At 43.6% G+C, this 24377-nt stretch overlaps 1 protein-coding gene across 4 annotated transcripts in view; it reads right to left on the bottom strand.

The window, feature by feature from the left end:
* The window catches only part of NCOA7 (nuclear receptor coactivator 7), a 159023-nt gene extending 134938 nt beyond the window's left edge, over nucleotides 1–24085 (bottom strand). The window contains exon 1 of one of the 4 annotated variants that reach the window (XM_006042573.4): nucleotides 23697–24085. The gene's annotated coding sequence lies outside the window, so the exon portion shown is untranslated. Of the gene's footprint in view, nucleotides 1–22978; nucleotides 23398–23696 lie in introns of those variants that run through there. The other 3 variants (XM_006042574.4, XM_006042572.4, XM_006042575.4) reach the window with 3 other exon arrangements.
* Between the last annotated feature and the right edge of the window lie 292 nt (nucleotides 24086–24377).

Genomic DNA, 24377 nt, shown 5'->3' with positions numbered 1-24377 from the left:
CAGGAGGCAGAAGATTTCAACAGGTAAAAAGGAAAAAGATAAAGGATTTCAGAATGAGAGAACCGCCGAGCGTGAAGTCTGGACATGAAACGGCAGAGTGGCCAGGGCAGGGAAAGAAAACCACGTTTCCTTTCCATAAGTCACCACTTCAACCTTTTCCACATGTTCTCTCTTTTCATCCCTACACCACATTATGAGTTAGGCATCCTTACTTCCATTAAACTGAGGCTGAGAGATGCTAATTTCCCTAGTTCAACCCTCCCAGCCTTGGTGGAGCAGAGATTTAGATCCAGTTTGGTGTACCTTCCATGCCTTTTGATAACCTGTGAGGCCAGAAAGCTTTGGAGATGAGTTAGGAAAAGTGGTCTGGAATCAGCAGCATCTAATGCCTTGGCGTACGCTCCTTCAGGTTAAGACCAACGTACCTGACACAGCAGAGGGGCAGCAGGTCAGTGAGACCCCCAACAGGACGGCCTCAGTGGAAAAAACCCTGATGCTGGGAGAGATTGATGACAGGAGGAAGAGGGCAACAGAGAATGAGAAGGTTGGATGGCATCACCAACTCGATGGATGTGAGTTTGAGCAAACTCCAGGAGATGGTGATGGACAGGGAAGCCTGGCACGCTGCAGTCCACGGGATCACAAAGAGTCAGACACGACTGAAGAGACTGAGCAACAACAAAGGGGAGCGGTGGGGGTGGAAGCCATGCCTTCATGAACTAGGACAGTACTCATTAGAAAATTTGAGGAGGAAAACAAAGAGGAAAAAGACAGTAGACAAGTGTCCAACTCTCATCACCTCCATTTCCACGTGGCCTGAGCCTGCGGGGCTCCTCACCAGCTCTGTACCTTCATCCTTACTGTTCTCCAACCTTGAGGTAGTCTTGCTACACTTGGTCTTCCTCTGACCGGATCCAACACAAGATTCAGCCATGCCTCCCTGACCACTTGTATGCCCTACTCTCTCTGCCTTATAAGTGTACTTCACGTGTCACTTATCACTTACTGCGAGGCACTTGATCCTACACCACATGACAATGCCACTTCACTTAGCCTCCTCAGCCCCAAACAACCTAGGTTCCCTCGAGTCGAAAACCATCATGTTTCATACTCTGCTTGCTGCTGCTGCTGCTGCTAAGTCGCTTCAGTCGTGTCCGACTCTGTGTGACCCCATAGACGGCAGCCCACCAGGCTCCCCCGTCCCGGGATTCTCCAGGCAAGAACACTGGAGTGGGTTGATACTCTGCTTACACTTCCCTAAATACCGAATACAGAACTAGGCAGAAAAACCACATAAAAGCTAAGCAAGGAATTAATCCAGTCCTGGGGATAAGATTAATGACATGGTAGACAGATATCAATCCAAGGATTCCTCCCAAAGTAACAGTTATTTGGGGACTTCCCTGGTGGTCCAGTGGCTAAGATTCTGTGCCTCCACTGCAGCGGGCATGGGTTCAATCCCTGCTTGGTTTGGCAAATATATATATATATATATATATATATATATGTAATTATTATTTGGAAATGGGGACACTCCAGAAAGAATTAGAACCCTGGCTCTCTGCCCTGCCCTAGGTCAGGTGGTTTATTTTAAAGTTTCGCTTCTGCATGCCATCATATGTGATGATCTCTATTTATTAGATTTCCCCTCATGAATAAAGATGAAGTCATAACCACCTAATTGGAAAATTTTTATATTGCAAGCTCAGCCAGAAACTAATATTTGGTTCTAGTGGAAAAATATTGACAAAAATAAACACAAGGAAAAAAAAGATTAAATGATCCAAGAACTGACATCTGGTGCTGCTGTGTCTGTTTAGAACTAGTGGAGTTCTTTTTCCATTTTCTATTCAACAGATAAAAAAAAAAATATCCAAATCTTTGGTTTCTTTTAAATTTCTGGGAACTGATATATTTCTTAAACCAGATGGATGCAGCCCTTTCAGGTCTGGACACACCAACAGATTAACCAGGAAGAGATCAGCAAAGGATGCTATAAAAATGATTTGCACAGAGCACCACCCGGCAGCCTGCATGCTTCACTGAAGGACCAGAGCTCCTTAAATCAATCTTTAATGGGAACTACATTCTCCATTGTAAGTGCCTATAATGGGCTTCTTAAAAGCCCTTCTTCCATTTAATGTTGACTTTCTCCTCACATCAATAAACCCTAGACTCACCCAAACACTGAATTACAGGAGTCTCCTGCATTCAGGGTGCATTACAGACCAAGAAGAATGCTATGAGGGAGTACAAGATGCATCTTCCACCTAAATATTTCTTTTTTGTGATCTTAAATCAGTATAGTCAATTTACATTTAGTTCATTATTTTTTTAAAATGGTGTATACAAAACCCTTACCCCGTAAGAGCTGTGTTAAAGACAAAGTATTTTCTGTATCACCAACAAATGTTTGATGCTCCCCGTGATGCCACTTAGAAGGAACTTAAGGACAGAGCTATCAGACTCCCTAACTCCATTGAACCAGTGTGGACCCACACAGCCCAGGGTGGCTTTTTGGCTTTCCATCGAACACACTGCAGCTCCTTGCTCATTCAGGTATGACCAGTGGAGACTAGGAAAACACCAGAGCACACATAATGTCCATCGGCTGTTTTCCCAACAACATGTTTCCTATTATACAAATGAAATAATGACAACAACACGCTGTAAGCCTGGGCCACATAAGGAACAGGCCAAAATGTACCTTTCTACAAACATTTCCTCCTAGAAAATACTTACACTTATGCTGAAATATGACAGGAATTCAGTCTTTCTCAAAGCTCTACTGTCATCTAAACACAGAAAGGGTATTCAGAAATATAGGTGTTAAACAAAGGTCAGAAACTTGAATACTCGAAAAAGAAATCTGGGAAGAAAGACATAGAAGTAGAACAAAAGCATGCTGCAAACATGGAAGGGAAACATCTAGGAGATGACGTTCCCAGATAAACAAATGTGTATCATAGAAACAAAACAGAACTTAATAGCAACAAAGAACTACAGAGTTATACTTGAATCAAGGTGATGATCAAGGACAGGCTAGAGGTCTGCCACTTGAATGGGACAAAGCCAATGGATGACAAAATGGAGACCTCATCAACTCCTATTCCATTGTTTTTTGTCAAGGGAACTGAAATTAGACCTGAAAAGAATTAAACAAGTGTGGTTATCAGTGCTCTCTTACCCAAAATGAGTACAGAGATTTCATCAAATCTCCTTGATACTCTAAAGAAAGATCCGCCTCTGGGCTTGACAGTCACTTTTTAAATTCCCTCTAGGAAGAGAATGTGCAAATAAGATTTCTAAAGCATCACTAGCAGGGTCAGGAATTGCTAAATATGTGGAAAAGGCCAAAAGCTTAACAAGATGCAAATAGATTTTAATTTTCAACAAAAGTTAGAAAAGGGAGTATGCAAATTACACTCTGGAGAACATCATATGAGTCCCCAGCAAAACTTTAGACGTGATAATTAAAGGCAGCTTGGGAAGGACTTAGAAGAGGAGGCAGTGAACCCTGAGATCCATGATGTTCACAGAAAATCAACCATTCAGCAGAACAACAACAACAAACAAGCAGATCCCTTTCTGAAGCATCTCCCAGGGACCAAGACCCCTGGAGATACGAAGAAGACAGCATTCACAGGCCAGCCAGCTCAGGTGAAACAGGCAACTGACATCCATCAGGTGGTAAGGCAAGTGGCAAGCAGTCAGATATTGGTGGTACAAGGAACCACACAGCACAGAGGGGAAGCAACTACTCTGCCAGGGAGGGAAGGGGAGTCTGGGAAATTCCACAGATGATGCCAGAGCCAGACTGTGAGGGAGGAACAAAGAGTTTGATGATGAATGCAGAAGCGGTTGGTCTCATTAGGCAGAATGAGGATGTACAAGCCATTGGCAGGGAATGCGTGGTACTCAAGGAGGCCTGGTGGTCTGGTACGGTGGGCATGTAGGGCTGGTAGAGAGAAGGAAGTTCAAGAATGGGGCATAGCCAAACTGTACCGACCTAACTTCCCTCTTGTACACAGTTACTATTCTAGTGCAACAAGGAAACGAGGCAAACATACTGTAACTGTACTTATAAGGCACTTGGTAAGTTTCTCTTGATCTGCCTATGAATAAGATTGATTATGTGGCCTAGATGTGAATGAATGCCCCCAGGACTGGACTGCTTACAGAAAGCACTCAGTCACTATACCAAGCGGTATGTGCTCACCAACTGAGGCCTCTATCTGGAGCTGGGAGCAGACTTCCAACTTCAACCTAAAGGGAGAATGTTAACAGCTTAATGCAGTGTTCTTTCTTAAGCCTTGTCCTCATTAATACATTTACCAATGATGTGAATGAAAATATGTGCTTAATAGACTTTTGAAGAGATAAATAACATCTTGGATAACAGCATTTCAATTCAGAGAGATGTCAGCTATCTGTAGATCAACTCAGGGTTCTACATCTGGGAGAGGTAGAACCTAGCGTTAGCACAAATGAATAGGTCAGGCATATATCATGTTTGGGGTGACAGTAAGATTCACATACCCAGTGGTGTGGTTCCAGTGCTTCACAACACCTCCCCCCACCCACCTAGGCCAAAAAATAAAAATAAAAAACCAACGCAGTCAACCCAGAATGAAAAAGACTATGATGGTCTGTCCTACCCTTTTTGAGGGTTATAATATATCATGACTCTTGCATTTAGCTCTGGATCTCCTCATACAGGAGAAATAGAAGGAAACCGGAACAAATAGAATGATTAAATAACCTAAAACTAAACTTTAAGCTGTGCTATGGGCTTAGTCCCTCAGTTATGTCTGACTCTTTGTGACCCCATGGACTGTAGCCCACCAGGCTCCTCTGTCCATACTGGAGTGGGTTGCCATGCCCTTCTCCAGGGGATTTTCCCAACCCAGGGATTGAACCCAGGTTTCCCTCATTGCAGGCAGATTCTTGACCATCTGAGCCACCAAATTTTAAGAATATTAGTCAAAGGAGCTGGTCAGGTTTAGCATGGAAAGAGTTGAGAGGAAAGGATGTGAAAGAGAAGATATCAGGAAAGGAATTTTCCAGGCAAGAATATTGGAGCAAGTTGCCATTTCCTCTTCTGGGGATCTTCCCGACCCAGAAATTGAACCAGAGTCTCCTGCATCTCCTGCATTGGCAGGTGAGTTCTTTACCACTGAGCCACCTGGGAAGCCCTAGAGGAAAGGACAGTTACTTTCAAATATCTCAAGGATCTTATCTAGTAGAGGATTTAGGCTTGTACCAACAGACCCTCAAGGGTCTACCTAGAACCAGGCACTGGGTATTGAGAGAGAGGTGTCTTGGCTCAACATAAGGGCTTGATGCAAAGAGCTGCCTCCAGAGAGAGCAGCTTCCTAATCTCCAGAGATGACAGCACGAGCTGGACCACTTTGGGGGTGGCTGTGGACTGGTACATTTCAATTCTACCAAACTTCAACACCCCTCACCTAATAAATACAGCTGACCTTTGAACAACAGGGGTTTGAACTTCGTGAGTCCACCTACCTTCAGATTTTTTCAGTAAATATACTATAGTATCACATGATCTGCAAATACGAAAGAATGGCATGTACAAAGGGCCCACTGAAAGTTACACACATTTTTTTTAAACTACCTGGAGGGTCAGCACCCCTACTCTCACAGTTTCCAATGGTCAATTGTATATAAGTATTTTATAACATGCCCCTTTTATAATGCTGAGATGAAGTTGATAAGCAATATAACCCATTTAACACAATTTTATGAAGGTGATGTAATGCCTTAAAGGAAAGCAACTGATCACAGGTAGTTCAATATCTAAATTCCCAGGTTTTAAAAATCAATATAATGCCAAAGGACAAGTAACTTATAACAGGTAAGTCATAAGTGAATAATTTATAATCATTAAGTAAATTCTCAAGCAGAAGTTCATTAGAAGACACAACAAATGCTCAGATGCTTATACCAACACAAGTTTAGCTATAGGTGAAATGAGATCAGAAATAATTTCATAGAGGGAGGGGGCATATGTCTATCTATGGCTGATTCATGCTGATGTATGGCAGAAGCCAACACATGGATAGACTAATATTTTTAATTACTTTTTTATCAAAAATTTTTCATGTCAAAAATTCCTTCAAAGCCGAGATTTTACAAACTTCACACACCTGAGTAGTTCTGTTTTCAAGGTTCTCTGTGCTTTACCTGACTAAGCCCTCTGACTCATGTTAAGGCAGGACAGCACCTTTAAAGGGGCTTCCCAGGTGGCACGAGTGGTAGAGAACCCTCTGTTGATAGAGGAGACCTAAGAGATGCAGGTTGGATCTCTAGGTCAGGAAGATCCCTGGAGGCCGGCATGGCAACCCACTCGAGCATTCTTGCTTAGAAAATCTCATGAAAGAGGAGTGTGACAGGTTACTGACCATAAGGTCAGCAAAGAGTCAGACCCGACTAAAGCAGCTTAGCAGGCAGGCACCTTTGAAGCTGGACAGACCCCATTGGAATCCAGACTCCAGCATTTCCAAGGTATAGGGCCTTGAGCAAGTTACTCGATTTCTCTAGCTTCCAGTTTCCTTATCTGTGAAAGGGTTGGTCTAGAGATGAAACATGTCCAAGAGGCGTTTATCGAGTCTAGCATCCCATGGAACAGAAAATTCCCTCCAACTGAGATTTCAACAGCCCAAATGTTCCTGTGTTCATGAAAATTACACCTATCTTCATCAGCGCCTGCAGAGTTAGATTCAAATTTGCCCCTAAACAGACATGTTAGATCATGAATTAACTCAAGCCAGGCAGCCTAGGAGAATGTAGAGATGAGAGCAAGCAGCAACAGTCAAAACATTTACCAAACATTAACCATATGCACCAGATTTTTTTGTTCAATGCTATCATAGACACAGTTCATCTTTATGGCTCTATGAGAGTTCATTTTCTCAATCCTTTTTAGATCAAGAATCTGAAGTTCAGAAAGGTTAAAATGTTTATTCAAGGTCAAACAGCCATAAGAGTTGGAGCCAGAACGATCAGCTTTGTCTGACACTAAACTCAGAACCATTCATAATGGATCGCTAACGCGAAGCTGTAACACTACACGGAATTTTCACATCAGTTGCCTGGTTCTTCCTCGCAGTTGGTTCTACCCACCATTAAAAAGAAGAAGAGGGTGAACACCAGCGTTCTTGTCCTTCGTCCTTTAGGACATTGATTCTGAACCACATTCAAGTTAGGCATTGCTATTCATTAATAAAGCACTGCACTAAACACGTTTACCCACTTAATAAACACTTACTGCTTTTAAAAAGCTAACTGGAATGCACATTCCCTTATTTAAGGACTGAAGTAATGATATAACTGACTATGCCAGAAATATATCCTTTAGCAGTTGGCATAGTTTTTGTTTCTGTTGTTATGGAAAGTAATTGTCTGCCAATCCAATTATTTCTCCACTGAAATTAGTAAACACACAGCATCAGAATTTAAAAATGGAATTTTGATCTTTTAAAAAAATTTCCTTATGGATTTTAAGTTACAAAAGTCCCTTTTTTTCTTCCCCTAGGGACTAAGACTGATGATTCTTTTTAGAACTGAAAGTTATGATTTTATAAAACTGCTACCAGAGGTCTTTAATATATTGCATACATTTTCTCATTAATACTTAAAAAGATATAACTATTTAGTCTTAAACAGTTTTCTATCTGTACACAAACACAAATTAAATGGGAAAAATATGCAGAAAGTCATGTAAAAAGTTATTGGAGACAATGAAAACAAAACAGAGTCTGCTCTGCTGGTTTTATGTCTCAACCATGAAAAAAGAGAAAAGAGAAAACTTCCTCTTTCTCACCATCAGTCACTATTTATTGGGTGTCTGCTCCAGGCATATGAGTGTCCAAAACCCACAAAAGTTGACAAAAAAAATATGATGCCTGCAATGTCACCAGGTGATTTCTAGGGACACCCCCTATTATTGCTCCAGCACTGGAAGATCACTTCAGATTATCTCTAAGGTGAGTCCAAAGGTGGCAGGCTCCAAACGGCAGCAACAAACACATAGGTGAGGAACTTCCCTGGTGGTCAAGAATCTGCCTTGCAACGCAGAGGATGTGGGTTCCATCCCTAGTCAGAGAAGTGGGATCCCACACGCTGTGGAGCAACTCAGCCTGCGTGCCCCAACTAGAGAGTCAACTCAGCCTGGGTGCCACCATTAGAGAGTCCGTGCTCTGCAACCAAGGATCCCGTGAATCCAACTAAGGCCCGACACAGCCAAATAAATAAATAAATATTATTTTTTTTTAAATGACACAGGAAGAAAAATTTGTCTTCAATTACTTCTGGCATTCATTTTAATATTAGACAGACCCACTACTAAAATCCTAGGACCTCTGGCCTATTTGCTTTTTTTTTTTTTTTTTTTTTTGTAGTTATCTTTCTAGCCCTGGCCCAAAAGGAATTTTTAAAAAAGAAAAGAAAAAAAAAGTTTCCAGAGTCTTCTGGAGTCTCTATCTACTAGTATAGAACTCAAGCCTACTCCCCAAAGAGTAGGCACCAGTATCATTCACTGCATCACTACGTCTGCTCACAGCAAATGCCATCGCTACCGCAGGGGTCCTGGCCTTGCATCATGCCCCAACTCCTTGAATTTTAGCACAGGAATAAGCATGGGCAGTGGTTACTACTTCTATCTCCTCTTCTTCTTCTTATTATTACTATTATCAGGTGGGAGCTATCTGTTAGATGAATCTGAATCAGGATTAACTGATGCAAACAAAACCAATAAAATTTGACAGATGGAAGATGTAATAAATGGAATGCCTTTACAAAGAACATATAGGCTGTAAGCACGTTTTCAAGAATTAAATCTGAGTGTCTTTTGAAACAATCAAGAGACATAATGCTCACTTTACCAGGTTAATTGCCATTCCACTAAGGAAAAGCCACATGCCTCTTTGTTTTCATGTGGACGGTATTGGCAATTGAATGCCATCTTCAAAACACATTGGCATGCACTCATACATGTGAAAATGCCAAAGAAAAAATAATTGATTTATCACTTTTTAATATGCTTTCAGTATATTTACATACAAGTAAGCAAAGACTGATGCTGGGAGGGATTGGGGGCAGGAGGAGAAGGGGACGACAGAGGATGAGATGGCTGGATGGCATCACTGACTTGATGGACGTGAGTCTGACTGAACTCCGGGAGTTGGTGATGGACAGGGAGGCCTGGCGTGCTGTGATTCATGGGGTCTCAAAGAGTTGGACATGACTGAGCGACTGAACTGAACTGAAACATACAACATAAATGTACAAGTCGCAATAAACAATTTACACTTACTCCAAAATTGTACCTTGTCACATACTGACAAGCCATCTCTTCAATGAGTAAGCATTTATAAAGAACCTGTTTTATGCCTACCACTGGACTATATATCTGAAACCTATGCATATAAAGAGGACTCAATACACTAAGAAAACTTTAACATTTTTAACAAGGAAATAAAACTGACATAAATAAAATAATCAGAAAAAAAGGGGTATGATTAAAAAGCCGTGCCAAATAAAACTTGTTTCACACAGAGAAGTAGCCACCAAAAGAAAAGGGCCAGGTCACATGGGCCAGTGTTCCCAGGGAGGTGTGTAAAGTGAGACATGACCAAAATAACCATTCATGGTGGTAGTTCAACAGTGCTACATAATGGACAGTCATGTTTGTAATCCAGAAAGAGCTGTATCCTTAATGAAAAAGTGCTCTATCAGAGCATGCTCAAGAAGACCGAAATTCCACCTTCCTCTCAGATATATGGAACACAGATGGAGAGAAGCCTGTACTACTTTGGTTAGCATAGTACAAAATGTGGTAAAAACACAAACATCCCTTCAGGAAGAAGGCAGGATGAAAAGTGTCTTCAGGGCAGGAAATCTGCTCACCCCAAAGTCAGACCACCATTGGGAGGTACTGTGACCTCTTCAAGAAAAGATTTATGCATATAATGAAGTGAAGTCGCTCAGTCGTGTCCAACTCTTTGTGACCCCATGGACTGTAGCCTACCAGGCTCCTCCATCCATGGGATTCTCCAGGCAAGAATACTGGAGTGGGTTGCCATTTCCTTCTCCAGGGGATCTTCCCGACCCAGGGATTGAACCCAGGTCTCCCACATTGCAGGCAGACCCTTTAACCTCTGAGCCACCAGGGAATATAGTAGTCAATACTAATTTTCCAAGAGATCTGGTTAAGAAACCAAGTCTACAGTTTAAGTATGCTTTCCTTTAAAGGAGTCAATACTAATTTTCCAAGAGATCTGGTTAAGAAACCAAGTCTACAGTTTAAGTATGCTTTCCTTTAAAGGTTTATTCAGTTGTTTGATATAAAAATTCTTGAAGAATTCCAAAGAAAAAGGGCTCTTCGGCCATTTGGCCAGACTGGATTGTTGTCCTCAAGTATGTACTCCTTCCTTGTAACAGAATTACACACGCACACCCTCCGAGATGCCACTGACTGGTGCTCTGCAGCAGCATACAGAGCATGCTGCTCTAAGCCAGTTGGCCATGTGGCTTGGCTTAATCAACAGACTGAGGACAAACAGTGTACCCATTTCAACATAAGGCTCTAAGAGGCCTGCAAGTTTCTGCTCTCTATCAGAAAAGTACATCCCGGGTAGCGGCTTTTCCTTCTTCCACACGGGTCCCAGGATGAAGACCTATGGAACAGACCTGAACTCCTGCCTCAGCTGTGGAGCCCAGACCAGCCCTTCTGGACCCAGTCAACGGTTGCCAACCTGCGGACTCACGAATGTGAAATAAACATTTGTGGTTCTAAGACAATAAGCTTTGGATGGTGTTGCTGCTGCTAAGTCACTTCAGTCATGTCCAACTCTGTGCGACCCCATAGACTGCAGCCCACCAGGCTCCCCCGTCCCTGGGACTCTCCAGGCAAGAACACTGGAGTGGGTTGCCATTTCCTTCTCCAATGCATGAAAGTGAAAAGTGAAAGTGAAGTCGCTCAGTTGTGTCCGACTCTTAGCCACCCCATGGACTGCAGCCTACCAGGCTCCTCCATCCATGGGATTTTCCAGGCAAGAGTACTGGAGTTGGGTGCCACTGCCCTCTCTGTTGGATGGTGTTAGGTAGTAGTTATCCGGCTTCCTTGGTGGCTCAGATGGTAAACAATCTGCCTGCAATGCACGAGACCTGGGTTCAGTCCCTGGGTCAGGAGGATCCCCTGGAGAAGGGAATGGCTACCCACTCCAGTATTCTTGCCTGGAGAATCCCATGGACAGAGGAGCCTGATGGGCTACAGTCCATGGGGTCACAAAGAGTAGGACACGACTGAGTGACTAACACTTTCACATGCAGTATAGTATCACAACAACAAAAACAAAATCAACACACTTTTAGAAGTATCCTGATCCACAAATTACTTTGTGGATTTTTACCAAGAAGATCAAAGCCACATAGTACGTATTACTATCCATACGCATAATTCTACCAAGGTCAGGAATACCAAAGCCGAGACAAAAGCAGTCAATTAACAAAAACAGCCAAGAAAGCATCCCTTCCTTCCAGTTCTCATTTATCCCATAACCAATGTGCATGGCTATGCAAGTTTAACTATAAGAAGACATCACTTAACACCAAGCAAGACTTATGTACATCTTGGTACATTCATCTGTCTGTGTGTGTTAGTCGCTCAGTCACGTCCAACTCTTTGCAACCCCATGGACTGTAGCCCCCCAGGCTCCTCTGTCCATGGGATTCTCCAGGCAAGAACACTGGAGTGGGTAGCCATTTTCTTCTCCAGGGGATCTTCCCAACTCAGGGGTCGAACCAGGGTCTCCCACACTGCAGGCAGATTCTTTACCATCTGAGCTACCAGGGAAGTCCAAAAGTGAGCGTATCATGTCTGACTCTTTGTGACCCCAGGGACTACAGCCTCTCCCCCCTCAGGCTCCTCTGTCCATGGAATTTGATATTATTTATCATTAGGGGTTGAACTGCATCACTGCACACCCCACAATCCCCCCAAATACAGTGAAGTTGTATCCACTGTATTCCAGGATATGACCTTATTTGGAAAGAGGTCATTGCAGATACTTTCAGTTGAGATGAGCTCTTATTGGAGTACTCTGGGCCTCTAATGACTGGCATCTGTATAAGAAGATAGCCATATGAAGATCAAGACACACAGGGAGACCACCACATGAAAACAGAGCAGAGGTTAGAGTTAGGCAGCGATAAGCCAAGGAATGCTAAAGGCAGCCAGCGAATCACCAGAAGCCAGAAGCAGCAAGAAAGGATCCCTTTACAGGTTTCAGAGAGATCGTGGCCCTGACAACACCCTGATTTTAGAGTTCTACCTTCCAGAATTGTGAAACAATGAATTCCTGTTGTTTTAGGCTACCCAGTTTTTGGTACTTGTTAGAGCAGCCCTGGAGAAGGCAATGGCAACCCACTCCAGTACTCTTGCCTGGAAAATCCCATGGACGGAGGAGCCTGGTAGGCTTCAGTCCATGGGTCAATAAGAGTCGGACACGACTGAGCGACTTCACTTTCTCTTTTCACTTTCATGCATTGGAGAAGGAAATGGCTACCCACTCCAGTGTTCTTGCCTGGAGAATCCCAGGGACGGGGGAGCCTGGTGGGCTGCCATCTATGGGGTCGCGCAGAGTCGGACACGACTGAAGTGACTTAGCAGCAGCAGCAGCAGAGCAGCCCTAGGAAACCAATTCACTTGTCTTAAATCTTACATACTATAACTATTCCAAAAGGATACTGCATCAAAAATATGACTTCCCCATCATGTCTATTCTGCTACTTTCTCTTATACTTTAAAGGAAGTCTGCACATGCAATTGAGAGCATTGGTAAATTTTATTTTGAATATTAGAGGAGAAAGCTCACACAGTTAACATTTGTACCCAGGAGGTAATTCAAGTACACTTTATTGAGTAGTGGACTAAGAACTCACCTAATTATCAAGGAAAATCCTTAACAAAAAAGGAGCTTTGAAATCTTTGGAGAATGTAGCATCACCATGTATTATGGCGCTTTTACCGTACTTCAGCAATTTTAGTCTAACAAACTCATGCTGCTAGCTTTCTTACACACACTTATGCTATCCTGTACCATTTTCTAATGAATGGCACCTCTTGCCCACATTTTCAGTCAGACCGTAAGCTCTCAAAAGGTAGGGAGTGTGTGGTATTTTACACACATGAGCAAGAACTAGAAAGATGGGCAAAATGAAGATGGAACAGAAAACTCATTAAGTCATTGCCTAAGAATGTTATCAACACAACAAAAACCGGTCTTCTTGTGTTCCATCTGTGTGCATGTGGACAACATTTTGCTAGAAACCTGAAGGGCATGGAGTATTATAAAACACAACCCCTTATCAGCTTAGGGGTTTCCTTGTAGCCCTTAGGGCTTTCCTTGTGGTTCAGACAGTAAAGAATCTGAAAGTGTTAGTTGCTCAGTTGTGTTCAACTCTTTGTGATCCCATGGAAAGTAGCCCACCAAGTTCCTCTAGCACTTTCACTTTGCTTTATAGCTTAGTTCTACGGTAAGCTGATAAATGTGGAAGTATTAACCACTCACTCATGTCCGACTCTTTGCGACCCCATGGGCTGTAGCCTACCAGGCTCCTCTGTCCATGGAATTCTCCAGGCAAGAATACTGGCTGCTGCTGCTGCTAAGTCACTTCAGTCGTGTCCGACTCTGTGTGACCCCATAGACAGCAGCCCACCAGGCTCCCCCGTCCCTGGGATTCTCCAGGCAAGAACACTGGAGTGGGTTGCCATTTCCTTCTCCAATGCCTGAAAGTGAAAAGTGAAAGTGAAGTCGCTCAGTCATGCCCAACTTCTAGCGACCCCATGGACTGCAACCTACCAGGTTCCTTCATCCATGGGATTTCCAGGCAAGAGTACTGGAGTGGGGTGCCATCTCCTTTTCCAAAGAATACTGGAGTGGGAAGCAATTCTCTTCTCCAGGGGATCTTCCAGAGCCAGGAATCAAACCTAGGTCTCCTGCATTGCAAGCAGGTTCTTTACTGCTAAGTCACTGGGGTGAGCTATAAGCTATAAAGCAAATCTGTATTTAATTTGTAGTACAAATCATTAAGCGCAGAAAGAAAATGAAATTAGGGGTAGAGTAGATGTCCTAGAAAGTGTTGATGGAATTAAGTATCAACCTGGTACAGAATACTGGCTTTCAAGAAAGAAATGTATGAGGAAATTCAGATACAGCAGGCAGTCAAAAGCCTGAAGGCAGGAATTACCACATGGTTGTCAGGGTTACTGAGAAGCCTTCTAATCCTACTAACTTGCTGAATGTATGCAGGTGGGGCTAAGGAGATAAGGTTGGGTGCCCAAAATGTGGAGATGATATAATGCCAGGATACAATGCCATCATTGCATAAGCATTCTCTGGCTTAAGTTTCCATGAGAAAGCCACCACCATGAATATCTATCTCATAAATCATTTCACTTGGTCTACTTATTCTTGAAGAACTAGCCTTGAGGCTGATCTATACATAAAACAAGCAAGCAAGCTAAATGCAAGAAAATATCAAGCAGATGGCGTGTGGGTGAACATGTGGAGGAAGTGAAATATTAGCAGCTTTGAAAAGAGGAAGAGAAAGTAAAATATGTCAAAATGAATATGCATTTTATAAAGAAAACTCAAGAATATAAGTCCTATGATATATTAATTTCAATTATTTCTAGCAATATCATTATAATACTTATGATAAATAAATGTGAAATATTTCACAAATAAAATGTGTAAATGGAAATTGCTATATACCATTACTGGGCACAAAAGTCTGAATGTTTTGTCACTTCCGTCTTTTCTGCTATGCAACTGCATTTATGAAGCAAATTAGGGTCTTTTTGTATATACAGTTTGGTATGCTATGCTAAGTCACTTCAGTCGTGTCCGACTCTGTGCGACCCCACAGACGGCAGCCCACCAGGCTCCCCCATCCCTGGGATTCTCCAGGCAAGAGTACTGAAATGGGGTGCCACTGCCTTCTCTGACAGTTTGGTATACTATCTCTTAAAAAAACTCCAATTTTTACAATATCAACCTTGCTAATGAACTAAGACTTATATAGTTGCTTATTCTGTGACAGAATTTCAAGTACTTTATATATATTAACTTATTAGCTAATTCTCAATACAATGTGAGAGGTGGATGCTATTATTATCTTCATTTCACAGATGAGAAAATCAAAGAGAAATTAACTTGCCTAAGTTCACCTACCTGATAAACGGTGAAAAAGAACTTTAAGCCAGGAAACTGGCTCCAGCATCCTCACTCTTAACCCATCTACCATACCACGTACCTCCCAGAGACAATGTGCTTCTCACTGAAACTAAGCTTCATCTCTCATTTTTTTAAGGATGCACTCAGAACAGAATCATGGCAATCCATTCCAGTATTCTTGCCTGGAAAATCCCATGAACAGAGGAGCCTGGTGGGCTAAGGTCCATAGGGGCGCAGAGTCGGACACGACTTAGCGAGTAACAGCAACAGAACAGAATCACAGGGACCAAGGGAGTCTATAAGCTGAACTGCTCTCCATCAAAGGCATAATACCCCCATCTAACCTCTTACCTGTGGAAAGGGAAATGACCCAACCTCATCATTGTTATGGACTTCTACAATCTAATTATAATCTGCATTTCTTTGATGCAATGAAGGTGAATATTTTTTCATGTTTTGGCCATTTGTAGTTCCTGTTTTGTGAGCTTTCTATTCCCACTATGTAGATGGTTTATGTCCCCCATCCCCACCCCCAAATTCATACACTGAAAACCTAATGCTCTAGGTGATGGTATGAGGGAGGGCACTGAGGAGGTGATTAGATCATGAGGGATCCCCTTCCACCATGTTAGGACACAAACAAGAAGGCCCTGAGTCTACAACTCCAAGAGGGCTCTCACTAGAACCTGATCATGTTGGCACCCTGATCTCCAACTTCCAGCCTCCAGAACTGAGTAATAAATTTCTGCTGCTTAAATTTTGTTATAGCAGCCCAAATGGACTCAAATGATTCCTTCCTAGAATGCTTAGTAAAGTGTGTTCAATTGAAACTATTTTAAAAGATACCAGAGGGTTGCTAACTAGCTGTTTCAGTGGGAGCCTATAGATAGGCAAGTACCTCAGGGGAATCACCGGGACCCAGGGCTGAAGGCTCAGCTGTAAACACCTGGGGCCATAAGGACTGAGCAGGCTCTCCCAACACACTAACAGCCTGAAACTGTGCTTTATTCCACACAGCAGGGGCTGTACTTATCCGAAGGCTGGCACAGTCATTAATGGTACTCGAGACACTCAATTTCTCGTATCAACATATCTGGGAACACAAATCAGTAAACCTGATGTTTGCTTATGTGTGTGTGTAAGTTGCTCAGTCGTGTCTGATTCTTTGCAGCCCCATGGACTGTACCCGCCAGGCTTCTCTGTCCATTGAATTCTCCAGGCAAGAATACTGGAGTGGGATGCCATTCTCCTCTCCAGGGGATCATTCCTGACCTAGGGATTGAACTTGGGTCCCCTGCGCTGCAGGCAGATTCTTTACCATCTGAGCCACCAGGGATGTTTGCTTAGTGAGGTCAGAATTACAGAAGGAAAATGAAAGCTCTACAGGGATCTCACACCTACGGAGCAGTCTCACAAATTTATCCTATCTTCTACATGGCTAGCACGGTTGGTGATCAGAATCATCCACTAGTCAGAGGATTCTACTGGAACAGTGGGGAACCAGAGCTATTAAATTCTTACCCGCTAAACCCTCTGTTAATCAGTTAACAATTTACCTCATGACAGGCACTCTGCAATAAAACTGAGCACCTAGGACACTCTCTGATTACCTGGCTTGGAAAGAAAAATACCACATTTGCATACTTAGGAGTCACTTCTTAGGATGAGCTACTGTCTCCAGACGGTTCATGTCATCTATCAGGACTGATGGTTAATACTTTCAATTTTTTAAGGGTAACCCCATACATGGAGAGTTTCACTCCTTTATGTACCAGCTACAGAGGCAGAGGCAATACACACACACACACACACACGCACACACACACTCTCTCTCTCAGGGACATAATAAATATGGAGGTTTTTTTTTAAATGAGTGTTAACACAAAGTTTGAAAATTAGTAAAGTAAGTAGGGATGCTAAAGAAAATAAATCATATGGACATGTATTTTACTGAGCGTTGGGCAATGAGTAGTAGAGGAGAGATGACCAGTTAAATAAAGCTTCAACGTTCAATTTTTTTTTTTTTTTTTTTGGACCCATGAGAGCATGTTATCCAAAATCACAATTATTTTTCTACTAGCAAGGCAGTTGTGCTATTGATGAGAAATGCCTGTTCCCAGTATGGACGCCTACTTGCTACACTACATATAGAAGGCTCCGTGAGTTTCTGGAATCTCAACCAAGAATGGTCCATACCAAGAATGGTCCGTAGAGATGACACCAGAACTGAGTGTGGCCTGCTAATGAAAATAGTAGGACAAGGGTTCCACGCAGAGGAAATGGCCTGGAGAAGAAAAATCATATGCAATGCATGCACAGGAAGTGACAGAAAGTTCTGTGTTACCAAAATAGAGATTCTGAACTCGGGGTCTGTAAACAAGGACACAGAGGCAAAGCAGTGTGTTCAGTGTCTGATGAGACCACGAGCTTTCATCAGATTTTTTTTTAAGTATCCCTGATTGGGGATGGGGAGATGAGTTAAGAAAAACTGTGTGCCAAATGCATGACAGGGAGGGGACAAGAGATGAATTCCTCAGGGGCCACAAGACCAGGCTGAGTCATGCTGGACTCCTTTCTGTGCAGACTGGGATCCTTTAGCAGAATGAAAATGGATGTGTACAAGGCTGAAACGAAGGCGAAAGTGAAGTGCAGGCAACAGTCCAAAGCATCTCAGGAGCCCAACAAGAGCAGTGGGAATGGAGAGAAGGGAATCAGAGAAATGATTAGGAGACAAAACAAGCAGGCTGAATATTCACGTTTGCTTGTATCAAAGTATGCACAGAGTGTCTCCGGTAGGATTCTCAATTAACTGATAACACTGGTTGCCAGTGGACAAGGGAGGCGGGAAACCAAGAAAGAGAATGAGAGGGCATCCTTCCCACTGTTTACCCATTTGTACCTTTTGAATCACACGAAGGTAATGCCTACTATAAAAATAAAACGTTTTTTAAAAAGACATGGCGCTTATCGTAATGGGATGCCTCTATTTAAAAATTTGATTTTTTCTCTCCAAACCCCCTCTCAGTGTTTCAAGTTGCGCTTCTGAATTCAGATTATTTTTACCTCAAAGGCTCCTGGACTGCACCCATGATTGTCCCTTGAGAAGGGCCAGTCTCTCTGTTGACCGGGGTGATAAATGTATGAAACTGAAGTGGACACCATACAGATGTAAATAAACAACTATTTCCCTGGTTACATTCAACCAACTTAACAAGTAGTTGTCAAAATACCAGAATGAAGAAACTCTGATCAATTAACTCAGGGAGCTCAATCTTCTCAATTTTAAGATAAGAGCTCAAATAAGAATCTCTATGATTTACTAAAAACAAAGATGAATCAAATAAATTACTGATGTGAGAGAGATCAGATGTGAGGTCCAGTGTGGTGTTAAACTAATATAGGCTAACCCTTTAGCCTATATTAGCTTTTTTTTTTTTTTAAATAGAATGAATCTCCTATTCAGCCTGATAACAGCATATAAAGCAGGTACTCCAGAAATAACTGACTTAAAGTGAATGGTTTGACCAATTTTAAATTAGCCAATAGCAGACATAAATTTAATAGTTAAAAAATAAGTGGATCTCAGCTTTGCAAAACTAAATAAGTTTTTATTTCCCATTTGTTTCCCATTTGGCCGTAAAGCTCAAATATACTAAACTTGCAATACTTGTTCAAAGCATAGTTAATGGTACCTATTAAACTTATTAATCAAAACATACTGTGTCCAAAGATCAATTCTGCAAATGTTTCCATTCATTGCTTTTATGTTTTATATTTTGACTTGTTCTACAAAAGATGCTGTGAGTCAGCTTAAAATAATAAATTCAATAAAATGGGAAACTCTATTAGGTAAAAAAATCAGAATAAGAAAAAAAGGTAGAACAGAAACTCAAGACCAAAGGGAGAGTTAGATCATCAATATTAGCTCATAGGTTTTTACAGGGTTATTAAAATTAAGTTGCAAATTTGACTCTGCGTTTCCTAGTTGCAAAGCAGAAAGGGAAACTTAATCGATTACCTAATTCTAGTTCTGCATGATGAAGAGAAAAAAGGACACTCAATAATTATTCAGCGGAGGTAAAGCTTTTCTTTGGCATTTAGAGTTGAATGGAATTTCTTGCATGAGTCTTCAAATAGGAGCTGTAAAATGAACTATGATCTTAATAACCCCATCTCTTAAGTAACTTAACAGTAGGTTTCTTGTGACTGTCTTTATTAACAGAACGCTTCCTTGTGAGCACAATTTGGGGGGAGGGGTGCAAAGAATGCAAAACAAAGTAAACCGAGTACACAGTTTCTGAAGATCTGGCTACACACCTGGCCTAACACCTAGGACTGGAGGGGAATGGGTGGACATCACAGCCTTTGTTCAGCCAGCTCTCTATATATACATTTCTCTCATATAAGCTTCTGATCAAATTTATGAGCAGACAAGTCATAGTCCCCAGAACTCTATATCACTATTAAAGGGAGATTAGTATACAACAATTATTCTTCATCCACTAGTTCCCCATATTTGAAACTCAAGATTATATAAATTTTCTTTTCTCTGCTTTTTCTGCCACCATAACAATGCTCGTTCTAACATAGGTGAATTGAGTGGATGTTACCGGATGTAAACAATAACAAAATTATGGATTGGGATTTTAAAAAAAGGACAGTAAGGACATTTAGCAGGCTTCCCAGCAGTCCCTACGGGTAAAGAACCCATTTGCCAATGCAGGTGGCAAAGGAGATGTGGGTTCCATCTCTGGGTTGTGAAGATCTGAAGGAGGGCATAGCAACCCACTCCAGTATTCTCGCCTGGAGAATTCCATGGACAGAGGAGCCTGGATGGCTACAGGCCATGGGGTCGCAAAGAGTTGGACACAACTGAAGCTACTTAGGATGCACGCACACAAGCGACATTTAGCAAGGAAGGGACAGGGGTTTTGGTAATAAAACCTTAGGAAAGATATAGAAAAATAAGATAGAATAAATCCAGGTCTTAGGATTGAATTCCAGTGGTGCATGTGGAGGCAAGGTGCTGGGGGCTCAGTGGTCAGGACCCAGGTAGTGAGTCATTCAATTGCAGAGGCGCTGTGCACTGGGATGCAGGTCTGAGAGAGAAAAATGCCTCTTTCATTCTGACATTAGGAACTGTTTCCAAGGCCAAGAGTGCCAGCACAATCAAGCTATCTGCAACAAAGAGAGTTTAATGTAACTGCAGGGGAGGGTTCTTTTAAGAAGTTTAGAATGAGCAAAGAAGAATGATATAAATTAACTGCTCAATATCCTTGACTACAAATTTAACATGCATAAAATGTAGCTATCTTTATGTCATGAGAGAATTTTTGCTCTGTTCAAATAAATCACAACGTATTTTTCATAAGCTCCCTCCTACTGTTGGTTCGCCCAGTCTCGCCACCTTTTACATAAAAGTGTTATTTCCTCACCATCTAACAAGAGCCCAAGTAGGCTGGAGGAGCAATAGTAATAAACTAGGGCTTACCATACTTTGGTGGAAATAAGGCTGCGATTCATGGGGTCGCAAAGAGTCGGACACGACTGAGCGACTGATCTGATCTGATCTGATCTGATGTAATAAGGATGGTGAAGAGTATTAAAATGATAAAAAAGGAAAAGAAGAAAAAGGAAAGATAATAAGTGACTGGATCATTCCCAGATACTTTTGTTAAACAAAGTGAAAAAAGGTTAATACTGACTCATAAAAACTTACATAATGGAAAAACAAAAACAAAACTGGAAATACCATAGTGCAAAAATAAAGCAAATGAAATGTAATGCAGTTATCCTTGATGATTTCAAGATAACATAAAATTAAAAAGGAGAAAGGAAACAAACCTTCCAAACCCTCGATTTCACAACCACTTTAGTTCTCAAACTTGAAAACTGATATGTTTATATACTGAGGGAAACCCATACTGTTGAAAATGTGTATCTATATCATGTATTTTGAATCATTCAGGAATCACAGACTCTTCTAAATGTTTTATTTTCACCTTTACCTGTAATAAATACATTATAATTAGGTCAACCACAACAACTCAACCCTAAAATAAGTTAATATGTCACTTATTAACCAAATCACTGTTATTCCTGGAGTAACCTGAAATTTCCTTTACACAAGTTGCACTTTTTAATTGTGTTTTAGAGTTTAATTAAAATAGGTCTGATTACCCATTAGAAAAAATGTGCAAGCTTAAAAATAAAATTAACTTATATTAGCACTTGGGGAGAATTACCTTATTTAACAACACATTAAAGAAGGAAAACATATGGTCCTAAAAATGTCAAAGTAAAAGTAAATGTTGCTCAGTCATGTCCGACTCTTTGCGACCCCATGGACTGTAGCCTACCAGGTTCCTCCATCCATGGGATTTTCCAGGCAAGAATACTGGAGTGGGTTGCCATTTCCTTCTCCAGGAGATTTTCCCAACCCAGGGATGGAACCCAGGTCTCCCGCGTTGTAGGCAGACGCTTTACCATCTGAGCCACTGGGGAAGTCCCAGTGTCAAAATTCAACTTAAATGTTGAGATAACTGATTTTGACTATTTATGCAAAGAATTAATTTTAAAAATACAGTTAAGCTTCAACCACCATAGGGTAAACAAATATGTTTTAAAACTAAACTGTCTTTAGATGAAGCCTGAAACACAGCTCATTTCAACAAATAACCCATGAGCACCTATTATGCATCAGACCAGGGGATTAGGACACTGAACAAGAGGAAGTCTCTGTCCTCCTGGAGCTCTCAACCTTAATACGTTAATAAAATCGGAGCGTACAATGATCCACTTTCCCAGACTCTAAACTTTACTGCTTAATACGAAATTTAAAAATGATAGCCTTTGGAGAGATAATCTTGCCAAAAGGTTATCGTTCGTTCTGATGTACGAAATTTACACTTGGGAGAGAAGAAACAATTTATAGCCAGTTTCTCAAAAGTACAAACCTTATTAACATCTAGCTGGAAGCTAGGCTGCGCCCAAGGCTGCCTCTGCTGGCCGACTCCGAGCATCTTTCCAGCAGATTCTAAACTCCCTACACCTGTATCAAACTTGCCATGCTCCCAAACACATCTCTTCATGAAAGCTGAAGGCTCGCTCCCAAGTAGGCAGCACGAGAATTCCCCAGCCTCATCTAGCTCCTGAATATCTGATTTCTAAAGGGGCCTTCTCCAACTGGCCCTAAATGACTAAGAATCTGAGACGTCAATTTCACGTATCAATCAGCTAGCTCCGAAATACATCAAAATCCTGAGTGATTTCTACCTGCCGCTAGAATAACTCTGCGTGGCTGCACATTGGGAGAAAACAGGAAGGCATCTGTTCATCAGGCCGAAAAAATACGGTGACATTTATCCACCTGAGTTGCTGAAAATTCGGCGATGCTCCCTCCCTCCATCCCCCACTAATCCTCACACCAATCCATCCTCCCCGCCCCTGCAAGCAGCGCGGGCCCCTCCGGGCCCAGGGGCTGGACGGGGAAGGGTCACGCTCTCCTTCGCCACCGCTCGGCCTCCCGAGCTCAAGAGGAGGCTGTCAGGTTAACGGTGGGGGTGCTGCGCCCAGCGCCATTAGAACACCTCCGAGCGCCGCACCGAGCTCCGGCGGGAGGCAAGTTTCGCGGGTCCCGGCCCCGGCCCCCCGCCCCTCCGCAGCGGCAGCATCAGCCGCGGGTGGCGGCCAGGGCTGGTCCCCGCCTCGCCACCTACCTACTACAGGGCGGGGGCGCCGGCTCCTCGGGTCCCGGAGAAGGGCGTCGGGAGCTCGCATTTCTGGGAGCGGTGGCCTCTGCCGCTGGGCGCGGGGGAGCGCATCCTCCGGGGTGGGTGGGAGGAGGGGTCGGGGGAGGACCGCGAGGTGACGCGAAGCTGGGGCAGAGGGGAGGAGCGCCCAGGCGCGCGCCCCGCGGGACCAGCGTCCTGTGCTAGTGGACGCGACGGCCAGTGCCGCCGGGACTCCTCAGGCCTCTCCCCTTCGCGCGGCGCCTAGCCAACCCTGCGGGTACGCCCGCGAGTCAGGACATCTGCCGCGACAGGCTGCCGGGCCCGGCCGGAGGCGGGGAGCTGCGGGTGGAACGACGCGGTGCAGACGCCCGCCTCTAGCTCCGCCCGGTCCGCGCCACGCTCGGCGCCCCTCCGCCGCGACGGGGGCCGGGGAGCTCGGCGGTTTGGCTCGGTCGCTTGGGCTGCAGCTGCTGCATCCTCCCCGCCCCGGCGATCTCCGGGCTGGGAGGCTGGGGGCACCCGCGACGGCTGGCAGCCTCGGCGGCCCGGGCGCAGCCCCTGCCCCGGCCCGGCGGCTCCGCCCCGGAGAGCTGCGCGCGCGGCCTCCGTAGGCCGCGGCCCTTTGTGACGCCTCCCGGGAGCGAGCTCGTGGCGCTTCCCGCGGCTGGCCGGCCGGCGGCGGAACCTAAGAAGGTCTTCTTACCTCAACCCGGGCGGGTAATCCCCTACTGCTGGCCACTACACTCAGTATGAATACGGCTTTGAGAGCAGAGCTCGAGTTCGTGTCTCTCGAGCATAAAAACCTTGAGGTTCCTTGTAGCTCGGGGACCGCGGGTCACAGTAAATTCATCCTTCTGTCCTTTCCGGCGTTGTGTTTCGCAGAGGGGCCCCCATGTCCTCCCCCCTCCCGCTCCCATCCTCCGCACAGCATCCGGGGTGCTGCCAAATTGCTGTCATTGCAGCAGTGGGGACCGAGCAGTTGAGCCCTCCAGGCTGACTCTTGGCAAAGACCCGAGGGAGCCTGGGTTGGGAAGCTTGGCATCAGCTGCGGGCCAGTGCCTGTGAGCTTCCCATCCCCATTGGGGAGCTGTTCCTTCTAAGGTCCCATGACCAGCACTGCAAGATGACTAGGAGGATTTGGCCGTGAAATTGACCCTTACGTAAGGAAAAGACTTAATGGTGGAGCCTGCAGCTGGTGCGATAACACTGGTGTGTCAGAAGCCAAACACACAGGCCCAAGAGATAGCAGCCTCCGCTGGCTTGTTGTTGCTGCTTATGCTGTAACAGCCTCTCATGAAAGACAAGCGAAGCATTTCACAGAGATGGCTTTGGAATTTCAGTGCAACTGGTCACATTATACTGTCTTGCAAAATATGGAATAATT

The sequence above is a fragment of the Bubalus bubalis genome, chromosome 10 (genome assembly GCF_019923935.1).
Source record: "Bubalus bubalis isolate 160015118507 breed Murrah chromosome 10, NDDB_SH_1, whole genome shotgun sequence".
In the NCBI taxonomy this organism is placed as follows: domain Eukaryota; kingdom Metazoa; phylum Chordata; class Mammalia; order Artiodactyla; family Bovidae; genus Bubalus; species Bubalus bubalis.
The sequence above is the reverse complement of the archived record's forward strand: the minus strand, read 5'-3'. Positions and strand labels throughout refer to the sequence as shown.